Genomic DNA, 11,235 nt, shown 5'->3' with positions numbered 1-11,235 from the left:
TACTTCTATAGTATCTACGTGCAAGCATGCTAACCTTAATGACCTCTTGTAGTGGAATGGGTGGAACTTGTCGGATACAGAAAAACTATCCTAGTTTTTGTAGAATTTAAGTGTAGAGCCTTGCGTAGTTGGGTCAAATATTTTGGCTTTGGAGTCGATTTTGCTAGTTCCGGGAAGTTATCTCAGTTTGGCAGTGTTTCCACTTAATAAGGTAACAAGTCATCCGCACATTATAAATACAGGCGTAAATCTTTTCACGACACTACATTTAGTTTTGAAATCTTTTTATCAACTTGCTCAAGGTTTTTTTTAGTAGTGTCAGAATTTGTTTTCATCAGACAGACATCAGACATGGATCAGAAACTAAAAGAAGGGGAGCCACGGAAAAAGAACGTCAATCCATGCATGAAACTCGTTAAAGACATGTGGTTAAGCGAATCGAAAACCATAAATCTTGTATTTTCTCCTTTCTCCATTGACACTGTTCTTGGGTTACTAGCTTCTGGAACAAGTGGCGAAACCTTAAAACAGATATTAGAGTTCCTCAATTATGAGAGTCTCAACAAACTGAGTTCCGGTCATTCAAAACTCATCGACATGTTGGGAGAAACAAAAACCGAACCTAAACTGTCTTTCGTTGGCGGTGTTTGGGCTAGCTCCTCACTTAAACCTTCATTCCAAGAAGTTGCGCATGCAGTTTACAAAGCGGAAGCCGAGGCAGTGGATTTCGCAAGTAAGGTACGCATTGTTATTCTTGTTTTGTGTTAGTTTCATATGTGCGTTATGTTTTTTAGTTTCGTTTTCTTATTGATTTAATGTCCGCAGCTTGGTTAGAGAAAAGAAGTGCCGAAGACGGTGAATACATGGGCTGCAAAGGAAACCAATGGATTAATTCAAAATCTCCTACCTGCAGTCAATGAACATACCATGTTAATCAAGCTTATTATAGAGGCGGCACGGTTTATTAGAGGGGCGGCATTGTGATAGTAATGTCCCTTTAGTTGGTTAGGGGATGTCCTAAAGGGGATGTAAATTGACTAGATTACCCTTTTCACTTTAAATCAACCAAAATCTAATCAATTTTTTTAAACCTAATGAATCAGAAAAAATCAAATCAGTTTTTTTTCATCTTCTTCTTCACCTTCTCTTCTCCTCCATCAATCGTAACCTCCATTAAAACTGAAAATTTCATCGTCTTCGATTAATCGACGATTTGAAAAATGTCTGGAAAAACCCAGTTAGGGTTTAGTTTATCGTGTTGGATTTAAGTTAATTTTGTATCAAAAATTAGGGTTTTGTATGAAAATTGAAATTGAAATTTCTGGTTGCATGTGAGTTACGGTTGGTAATAACTCAAATACGAACCGTAACTGTAGATTGAGTTGATGTTACGGTTGGTTTTAACTCAAATATCAACCGTAAGTTCTTAGTTTTGAGAAATATGTTCAGTTACGGTTTGTATTTGCATCATATTTATCAACCGTAATTGAGTTACGGTTTGTTACTCAAACAACCATACCAACCGTAAATAATCCTGTGTCTTAAGAATTTATCAAATAATGATTTACGGTTCAAAAGTTAAGTTGACAGACCAACCGAAGGGTAGTTACGGTTGGTCTCGATTCATTAGTTACCAACCGTAATTTAGTTACGGTTGTTGTCCAAATTTAATTACTAACCGTAACTGGTTTTACGATTGGATCTTCCCCAAATTTAACCAGTTACGGTTGGTATTCGATAACTTACGAACCGTAACTAAGAGTTACGGTTGGTCACGAGCAAAATTGCAACCGTAAGTTCTTCTGAAAATTTAAAAGTTTTGATTTCGTTACGTACTTTAGATAATTTTGAGCGAGAAAATGTTAATGGGAACTAATTTAGAAGTATACCGGGTCACTGGAATCACTCATTTTGGTTGAGTGAATTAAAATCTAGGGTTTCACAAATATCACAAAAAAATTTATTTTTCTTCTCCTCTGAACTTTTTTTTTTTTAACTCTATAAATCTGATTTTGTTTTGATTTTGAGTTAATATAAGTGAAATTAATCATTAATACTAAACTTGATTATCATCACTAAACTAAGTTATCAATAATAAGGGTTAATTTATCATTTCCAATTTTTTTTGATAAGGGACACCTTGAATGATCATGTAATGATCCTTTTTGTCATATTAGAATGCCGTCCCTCTAATAAACCATGCCGCCCCTATAATAAGCTTGATGTTAATATTGGCGAATGCACTCTACTTCAAAGGATCTTGGAATCAGTATCAATTTAAACCATCACTAACTAAGATGTCAGAGTTCCATCTGCTTGAAGGAAAAGAATCAGTACGTGTTCCCTTCATGTCATCGCACATGTATCAACGTATTGGTTGTTTCGATGGCTTCAAAGTATTGGCACTTTCTTACAAAAGAGATTGGGAAACCAGTCTATATTTCAACATGTGCATAGTTTTACTCAGGATGAGCAAAATGTCAGGAACCGCGGATTTAATTCGTATCCATCCGTAAAATTACGGATGAAACCCAAACCGCAAGATGTATGGGCCGAACACGGGTGGGATTTTCAAATCCGCACTTTTAACGATTTGGTTGTAGTTGGGCTTTGAAATCCGCGGATTCACCCGCACCGTAGTGCAGTAAAGAAAATTAATAGAATTGTTAAAGGATATTATTGGAAGTTATGCATTAAACGGAGTTTCTCTTAAACTTATAAGATTAGTTCATCCATGTATTCTGTAGCTGAAACTGAAGTCGAAGGAGGTGGTGACATGGAAGAGAAACTAATGTGTTGGAGTGCCTTCATTGTTTACGTTCAATAAACTGTGGTGTGCGACTACACAAATGATGGGAAGCAACTACTTACTGTGTACAAAGCTATGTTGGAGGACGGTAGTCAAGTTAGAAGATGACAGGTCGTGGAAAAAAATGGCTAAGAATCTAAAACAATCGGAAAGGCGGTCATGTGCTATCATTCTTTTTCCATAATTAATATTGGTGTCTGGTAACTTATTTCTTTCATTCGTGAACTCCTTTGCACTAACTAATGAATTATTCATAATCAACATGTTTATTTAGTTTTGGAATTGAAGCATAACTATTTTGTATGCCGATTCTATGCTACTACTAGTAGCAATTCAGCAGATCATTTTACTGTACCACAAGCTTGATTCTTTATTTTTGTATTGTTTGGTATGATAGAAACGTAATTCTAGTTTCTAAACTTAGTAATTTTTTTTTTGACTTAATCCGCGGTTAATCGGCATCCGTACCGTATCCCCCGTTGATTCGCGGATGTCAAATCCGCGGGTGATTGGACATGACACGGTTGGATTTTCCAAATCCGCAACTTTGACGGTTTGGACGCGAGTGAACCCTAATCCGCATCCGTCCGTCCGTTGCACACCCCTAATTTTACCAGAGCAGCGCGATGGGTTCGGTGAACTTATAGAAAAAGTGAGTTCTGATCCTGCTGCTTTCCTTCATCAGTATATCTCAGTTCGTCGTCGGTTGGGCCCAACAAGAGAACTCAAGATTCCCAAATTCAGGATTTGTTTTGAGTGTGAAGCAAAAAGTGTTCTACGGAAAGTAGGACTAGTTTTGCCTTTTGATAAGTCGAAGGCAGAGCTGACTGAGATGCTGAATATTAATACTAACAAGGAAGAGCTGACTGATATGCTGAATGGTTTTGATATTAATAAGAAAGAGCTTACTGAGATGCCGAGTGTTGAAAGTAAGTTTCATGTTTCAAATGTTTATCACAAGTGTTTTGTTGAAACTAATGAAGATAGAACGAAAGCTGCTGCTTCTACGGCTGTCATTATGCGTAGATGTGCTTCCAAGGGTCCTCGTACTGTTCCTCCTCCCACTGATTTCGTAGCCGATCATCCGTTCATGTTTATCATTAGAGAGGGGCAAAGTGGTGCAGTATTGTTTATGGAACATGTGCTTAATCCTTTATTAGACTAGTTATGTCTGTTTATATCTCTCGTCTCGCTAAATTGTTTAGAACTTAATTCTTCTTCTTTGAATTTAGGAACTGATCCAAAGGTTTTGAAATTTAATGATGATTTAAATTTAAATTTCATGCTATTACAACTTGTCCTTGGACTTAATCCTTCATTACACTAGTTATGGTTGTCTAATGATTTATATAGACGTTATTAAACTTTTTGATTGTTGTACTCTTGATGTTATTTTTCATGTTTGCTATTTTAGGGGCTTTTAGAGCTCTTTCTCAAGTTATTTCATTTACTCTTTTGGTTTACAAAAAGTCTATTTGAACCGCATAAATGAACTACGGTAAAAACCGATACTCACACAAGTTTTAATGGGCTCCACCATAAATGGCCCCCTACTGTTTTTCGGCGGGATCCACCGAGACCCACTAAAAAAAACTGTGAGACCTTTTTAGAATGTTGTTTTTGTGAGGTTCAGACCCTCGGTATGTTAAGAACCTGTTTGGTTTATGGGCGGTGGTGAGCTTTTGAGCCCGTTTTAATTCTTGTAATTACCTTGCTTTAATAAAATTTTGGACTTAAGCCAGAGTGCCAGACATCTTGGAACAAAAGGATTAATTATTATTACTTTGTTTGGATGCCATCCTAATTATTCTTCCATCAACTAAAACCAAAAGAACGAATAAAAAAAAATAGTAAACTGCAAACCATGTCTTTAAACTTTGCCGTTCAAAGAGATTTTGAACGTTAATCTTAAGTTAACTAAATCAGAGCAACGAGAAAGAAAGAGATGCTAGTAATGATCATGGGGTGGTACCTCACGGCCTATTTAGGTCGCTCAGATTAGGAAGTAGATGCCCCAAACACGCAATTCCCTAGAATTCTAAACAGATTAGGAAGAAGAAAATCTTAAAAACTCTAGTTGTCCGGTCCGGGTTTCTGATTCCAAGTTGGTTTCGCTTTTGCTAGTTTATGGAAATCAGGTCTATTTTTGGGAATATATATATATATATGTATTTCTTAAACACTATAAATATCCATGTTCTTAGTACTTTTTGGCAATCCCTTCATCAATGGCAGAAACAACACCCTCACCACAAAACCGGCGGCAGCAACCCCAGCTGAAACCCTTCCTTCTTCTTCTTCCTCATCAGCCATATGGTCAGAATTCCCCGAAAGAGTCTTAATCAAGAACATAATCGGCCGTCCAGATGGTGGTGTTGGTTTAGCTGGTGAGAAAATTAAAGTAGGTGGTTGGGTTAAAACAAGAAGAAGTAAAGGGAAAGGTTCTGCGTTTCTTGAATTGAACGATGGATCTTGTCTAGCAAATCTACAAGTCATTGTTGATTCATCCGTTGTTGAGTTAAGTCAGATTGAAGCTACTGGTACTTGTGTTTTTCTTGAAGGAGTCTTGAAGAAACCACCAGAAGGGACTAAACAAAAGAAACTACCACAAGGGACTAAAGTAGAAATGACCAAAAAAATGATTGACTTCCAATAATTTGACCTAAACTGAAACAAATACAAATAGTTGATCAAAACTGTGTGTGTATTTTAATAATGGCTAAGATACCCTTTATATGTTGGGTGTCGAGACACTGCTGTTTATTAGGAAACCAATCGTTAGTAATTAGAAATCAAATTATAATGTATTATAATACATCAACTTTCTACTGATTTCAGTACATAATTTGAAAAATATTTCTCTCTCTCTCTCGAAACTGGGCGACAACCTAACCCACAGATTTCTCACTCTCTAAATCAAACTTAACATATTCATCTTCACTGTTTTGTTTATCAGAATCTTATTTTGATGTTTCTTCTTCAAATCAAGGATTATTCTAGGTAAGTACAAGCTATTTTGAAATTTTCGAGAGAGAAACACACCTGATTTAGGTCTGTGGAAAAACAAATCGAAGTAAATTTTTTTTATCTCAAATTCACTTTTTTAGATGGGTTTTTGATTAAATACACTGTTCTTCAAAATCACATTCTCAGTAGCTTGGATTTTTTGGATTTGAATGAAATTTAGGGTTCATGGAATTTTTGGGTTTTCAGCAAGAATAAGTTTTGTATACCTAGAGATATGGACGGGATAAAGAATTTGTGATATTACAAGTTAAAATTTTGATTTTTAAGATGAGTTATTCGATTTTTTTTTGAAGCGTTCTAAAAGATCGATTGTTGGTGGTGCTGCTGATATTTTTGGAACGCATTGAGATTCTCTTAAAGGTAATTAGTTAAATTAAGATTTTTGTGTAATTGTTGATTTGAAAAAAAATCCTAATATTTTTATTGATATTTGGGGGATTTTAATTTTTAAACTATAACAAAAGGTTTTCATTCAATTGGTGTGTATCAGTCTATGAAGAAGTTATTGAAGCATGAGAGTGTCTTTGTATTCTATAACTAAATCATAATGTGCTACATTGCTTTATGAATTCTTTTGTGATTTCTTTAGATTGGTTTTTGTTGAAAAGAAAAGTTTTTAATTCAAAGGATTCTTTGTTTGTGGTCTAAATCAGAAGAAACGGTGCTAGTCTTATTCGGATAGTTGTATTCAACATTACATTTCATGACATAGGAGAAATATCGATGGTTGGATCTTGAATAACTGTCCTGCAATGGGGACAGGTCCTGTTGTTGATCTTTTAGCGGGTTCTGTAACTGGTGGAGTTGCCATTTTGTTTACTTAATGCCAGATTTAGCTCGAACCATAACTGATTCTGGATAGCAGTTGTGAATTGCTTCCAAGTAGTTACTGGTGCTTCACTGCTAAGGGCCAAACCTGACATATACGCTTCCCACCAGATTAGGGCATGTCCATCAAGTCTTAGTCTAGCGAAACTTACCTGCTGCTCTTCAGTAAATCCCTTGGTGCTGAAATAAACCTCCAAAGACTTGAGCCATCCATCTAACTTATCTAGGTCTAATTCTCCGTGGTAAGTAGCGATTTCGATTCTTGCCTCCACTTTGAATGGCGAATCATCTATGAACTATGGATGTTTTTCTATATTTGACTTGGAACTTTTTTTTTCTTGTTGTGTTTTTTGTAATCTTTTTATCATCTCCATTAGTTTATCCATATCTTTGTCCATAGTGTTTTCTTGCGGATTGGGTGATGATGATGATGAAACAGATGTCCTCTTCTCTCTATCGATATTAGGATCTAACGGTAATACCTTGTTAGCCTTGGATTGAAGCCCTCCCAATCATCGCTGGAAACATTGCTTACTTAACTTCTTGCTCTGATACCACTAGAGAAATCAGTTTCTATCCCCAAAATGATAGATAGAGAATAACTTCACAAGTAGAATAAAAAGAACTGACAGATTGCAATAAACGTTTTATCTTTATTGCTTGTTTTGAAAGAACAATACAATGTTCTCCTTTAAGTTGTTTTCTACTTTTGAGTACCACTTTGCATGCTTTGAACCTTTCCCCTTAACATAGTCTTGAGACAAATCTTGTTCTCTAGCTGTAGTCATTTGTGTCTTCTTGCTAAGTGTCTAATTATCTTTTGTTACTTCATTTAATGATGGCTAAGTCTTGCGCAACTTGTAATGATGGTGACTTGTTTTTCTCGTCCAGTAGCTTGATTTCTGGTTCCACGCGTTGTTCTGGGTGTCTTCAAACCCTTCTAACAACTGTTGCAGATCGTTCTTTTTGGTTTTAGTGCACTCTCAAGAGTTTGCACAAACCAATTCACTAGGTTCTTTGATAACTTGTATAACTGTTAGTAGGCTAAATTTCTGACTAGTATTTACCAAGTGTTTGGTTTGCTGTGCAGACAGATGTTGTAGTTTCTTCTTCTCTTTAGAAGCCAGAATGTTTGTCTATTTATAGATGGTTCATGGTTGTTGATTTTCAAATGTTTGTTTCTGATGAATTAGATTATTGAGTTAGGATCAATAGATAATTGTTTCGAAGAGAGATCTGGTAGGATTTTTGTTGTGGATATTTCCTGCGCAGGTTTTAGGGACCATAATAATTTGTAGATATTTCATGCACAACATATTATTCTTGTTGCGGATAATAGCTGCACACTAGAAGAACACCGTGGATATTGTAGTGATCTCTATTTCTAGATGGTTCATGGTTGTTGATTTTCAAATGTTTGTTTATGAAGAATTAGATTATTGAGTTAGGATCAATAGATAATTGTTTCGAAGATTTATATCGAGTAGGAGAGATATGGTAAGGTTTTTGTTGTGGATATTTCCTGCACAGGTTTTAGGGACCATAATAAGTTGTAAACATTTCCTGCACAACATATTATTCTTGTTGTGGATAATAGATGCACACTTGAATAACACCGTGGATAATAGCTGCACACAAATGGATCATATTATTATGGAAATAGCTTTCTTACAAGCATCGTCAATGTCAATTACTGAAAATAAATCAAGTTCTGTGCGTATAGCAAAAGGCAAACCTCCTTTATATTTCTCAATAGTCTCGGAATTTCTCATATTCACGGTTAATGCTATAACTTCCTTTCTAAATTCAGTATTTGTAGGTATAATCAATGGGTTCTGGTAGACTTCCCAAGAAGAGGGCCAAGAAGAGTATTATGAAGGCGATTGAATTGGAAGTGTGTAGAGGACCATCTTTATATTTTGAAGTTCCTAGTGCAGCTGTGGACGACAGGTAAAAATAGGAACTTCTAGCAGAGGAGTATTCTGCTTTAATATAATGTTTCACTAAGTTCAACCAATTATTTGTAACTTATTCATTGTTTCTTTCAACTTTTTATTGTGTTTCGCAGTGGGTTTTTCTTCCCTCTCAAAAACCGGGGATTCGCCTTTGGCATGAGCAATTACTCGAGTTTGGGAACACTACAAGACTTGTGGAAGGTTCTTTCTAAAGATGAGAAAGACTTGTTCAGGACAACTGCGATCGGGCATTTAATGGACATTCCCGAAGAACAGAGTTGGTCTTCTGCAATATTTTGTTTTCTAATGAGTCGGCAGATCAAAGTCGAACCTGAAAGAAGGCAAAATGAAGAAATGTATTTCAGAGTTGCAGACAAAGAATTGTGTTTCCGAAAGACGGATTTTGCTCTGATATCCAGTCTTAGATTTCTGGATTCGAGGGTTAGATCTCTCGATGTTGACTCTCAATCGGGATCTCAATCGGGGGCGTCAAAAGACTCAAAACTCAGGCAAAAGTATTTTTCCAAAAATAAAGCAATCGTGGGACATGATTTGTATGACTTTCTATTTTGCAAAACAGTCTCACAGGATCGGGTAGAGAAGGTTGACAGAGAAACTAGTGATAGTAAAACAAGTGATGCCAGTGCAACCATATCTAAGAAAATGCACGACCGTCAGGCAGGATATAAAGACATAGAACCGGTTCCATATCCGGTTGAAGATAGGGTGAAGGTGGCATTAGTATATGTGGTCAACATGTTTTTGTTGGGGACACAAAACATACATGGAATTGCTGACGATTTGTGGCACTTGGTGGACAATCTCTCAGAGTTCAACAATTATCCATGGGGTGAGAGGGTGTACAAGGGGACTCTGTTTGAAAGTGACTCTGCAATCAAATCTCAAATGAAAAAAGAGACTACAGGAAATATGATTAGTAAACCAACTGTCAAGCCAAAAGGAATGCCACAAGTGTTGGTGGTAAAAGTGATTGGACTGATATTTTCTGCATGTCTAGTATCTGGTAATTGTTGTTTTGATAGTTTTTGTTTTTACCGCAGGTTTGGTTCCTTTCGTTGTTGCCGTATGTGCGTGGAGAATGGTGGAAAAAGAATACAGTTGAAGGGTGGCGCCCCCTTATTCTTGACGTGTTGTGCACGAAAGTAGTTCGACATCTACAGCTATGTGAATCAGTGGTATGTTCAGAAATGAGGGTGGGTGAAGAAATGAAGTGTTATCACAATGATTCGGAACTGTTAGTAATTCTTGGGGTAGCTGAAGGACCCCTCAGTTATAAACAGTGGGAGGATCTCGAGGCTGGAGGACCCCTCAGTTATAAACAGTGGGAGGATCTCGAGGCTGAAGGTCCGTTACGGAAGTATGAAGGTCGTGTTCCGGGAAATGCGCCTGATGGTATGGAGCATGAAGATGAGATCCTGGAATATGGGAAGACGAGTATGGATTTTGGTTTAGGTCAACTTCGTAGCGACCTGAATGGCTTGAAGACTCAACTAGAGCATACTAACGTTCAGACTAGTGCAGTGCTGCAGATACTGATGGAAGTGTAGTTGCAGGAAATCCTACAACACACCCCTTGTACTATCATGACTATGATTTCTAGATCTAAACTTATTTGATATGAAAATAAAGATAAAGATAATGAAAATAGAAAATAAGACACAATATTTACGTGGTTTGATTAATTTGATCTACATCCACGGGGTTAGGTTTTACTATGATTATTTGTAATTACATCTTGATTACATGGAGACTCCATTAATGAGTATTTGGAGATCTAGGTTCGTGAAGGAGGAAGAAGAAGGAGATAATAATAATACAACCAATTCTACTTTCTCTCTCTACAGAATGTATCCTCTCCTAAAGTGTGTCTCTCTTTCTGATTATCTATCCCCTTTCTCTCTCTTGCCTTTATCTTTATATAGGATTCTACCTAGTGAGTGACAGCTCATATGCAGCTAAGATTTACCCTAATTTCGGATCTGGCTTGCGATGATATCGCAAGCTTACAAATGTTAATTTCGCAGATCTTCTAATCTTCGCAAAGTTATTACATTTTTCTTATGTTTAAGCTAATATCACATATTGTATCGTTTCTCAAAGTGCTCTGCAACATTTTTGTAATGCGTTGTTAAGAATTTCGCGAGCGTATCGTTGTCGCGAAATTCTGATCCTACATCTTGCCTCTTTTTTCTTGAATATTGCTTGAAGAGCGATCTTCAGGAAAAAATCCATTGTTGTAGTTGTTGGAGTAGTCTTTGATCTTTGTTGATGAAGGAACGAGCGAAATAATACTGGATTTGAAAAGTACGTACTCGCCTCTATTCTTTTGTGAAGTTCCGGAATGTTGCAAAGTAAATAAGAAGTATCATCTTTTGAAGTATGCGAAGTATGAAGTATCCTTGAAGAAGTATAAGAAGCATGAAGTATCCTTGATGAAGTGTAAGAAATATTCAATTCTCGAAATGTAAGAAGTATCCGTCCTTGAATGAGAATAATAAGTATTGCCTCTATTCATGTGAAATTATTACTCCATTTTTGGTGATTCTTGCCGAGAAGATAAAAAACATAAAATGTTTTCTTGGTAATCCATAGTTG

The 11,235-nt window shown here is 36.4% G+C and overlaps 1 pseudogene; it reads left to right on the top strand.

Moving 5' to 3' along the window:
- The first annotated feature begins 351 nt into the window (after window positions 1–351).
- Window positions 352–11,235, top strand: part of LOC113294536 — a 32,611-nt pseudogene continuing 21,727 nt past the window's right edge.

The sequence above is a fragment of the Papaver somniferum genome, chromosome 7 (assembly GCF_003573695.1).
Source record: "Papaver somniferum cultivar HN1 chromosome 7, ASM357369v1, whole genome shotgun sequence".
In the NCBI taxonomy this organism is placed as follows: domain Eukaryota; kingdom Viridiplantae; phylum Streptophyta; class Magnoliopsida; order Ranunculales; family Papaveraceae; genus Papaver; species Papaver somniferum.
Note: the sequence above shows the minus strand (reverse complement) of the source record. Positions and strands in the feature narration are given on the sequence as shown.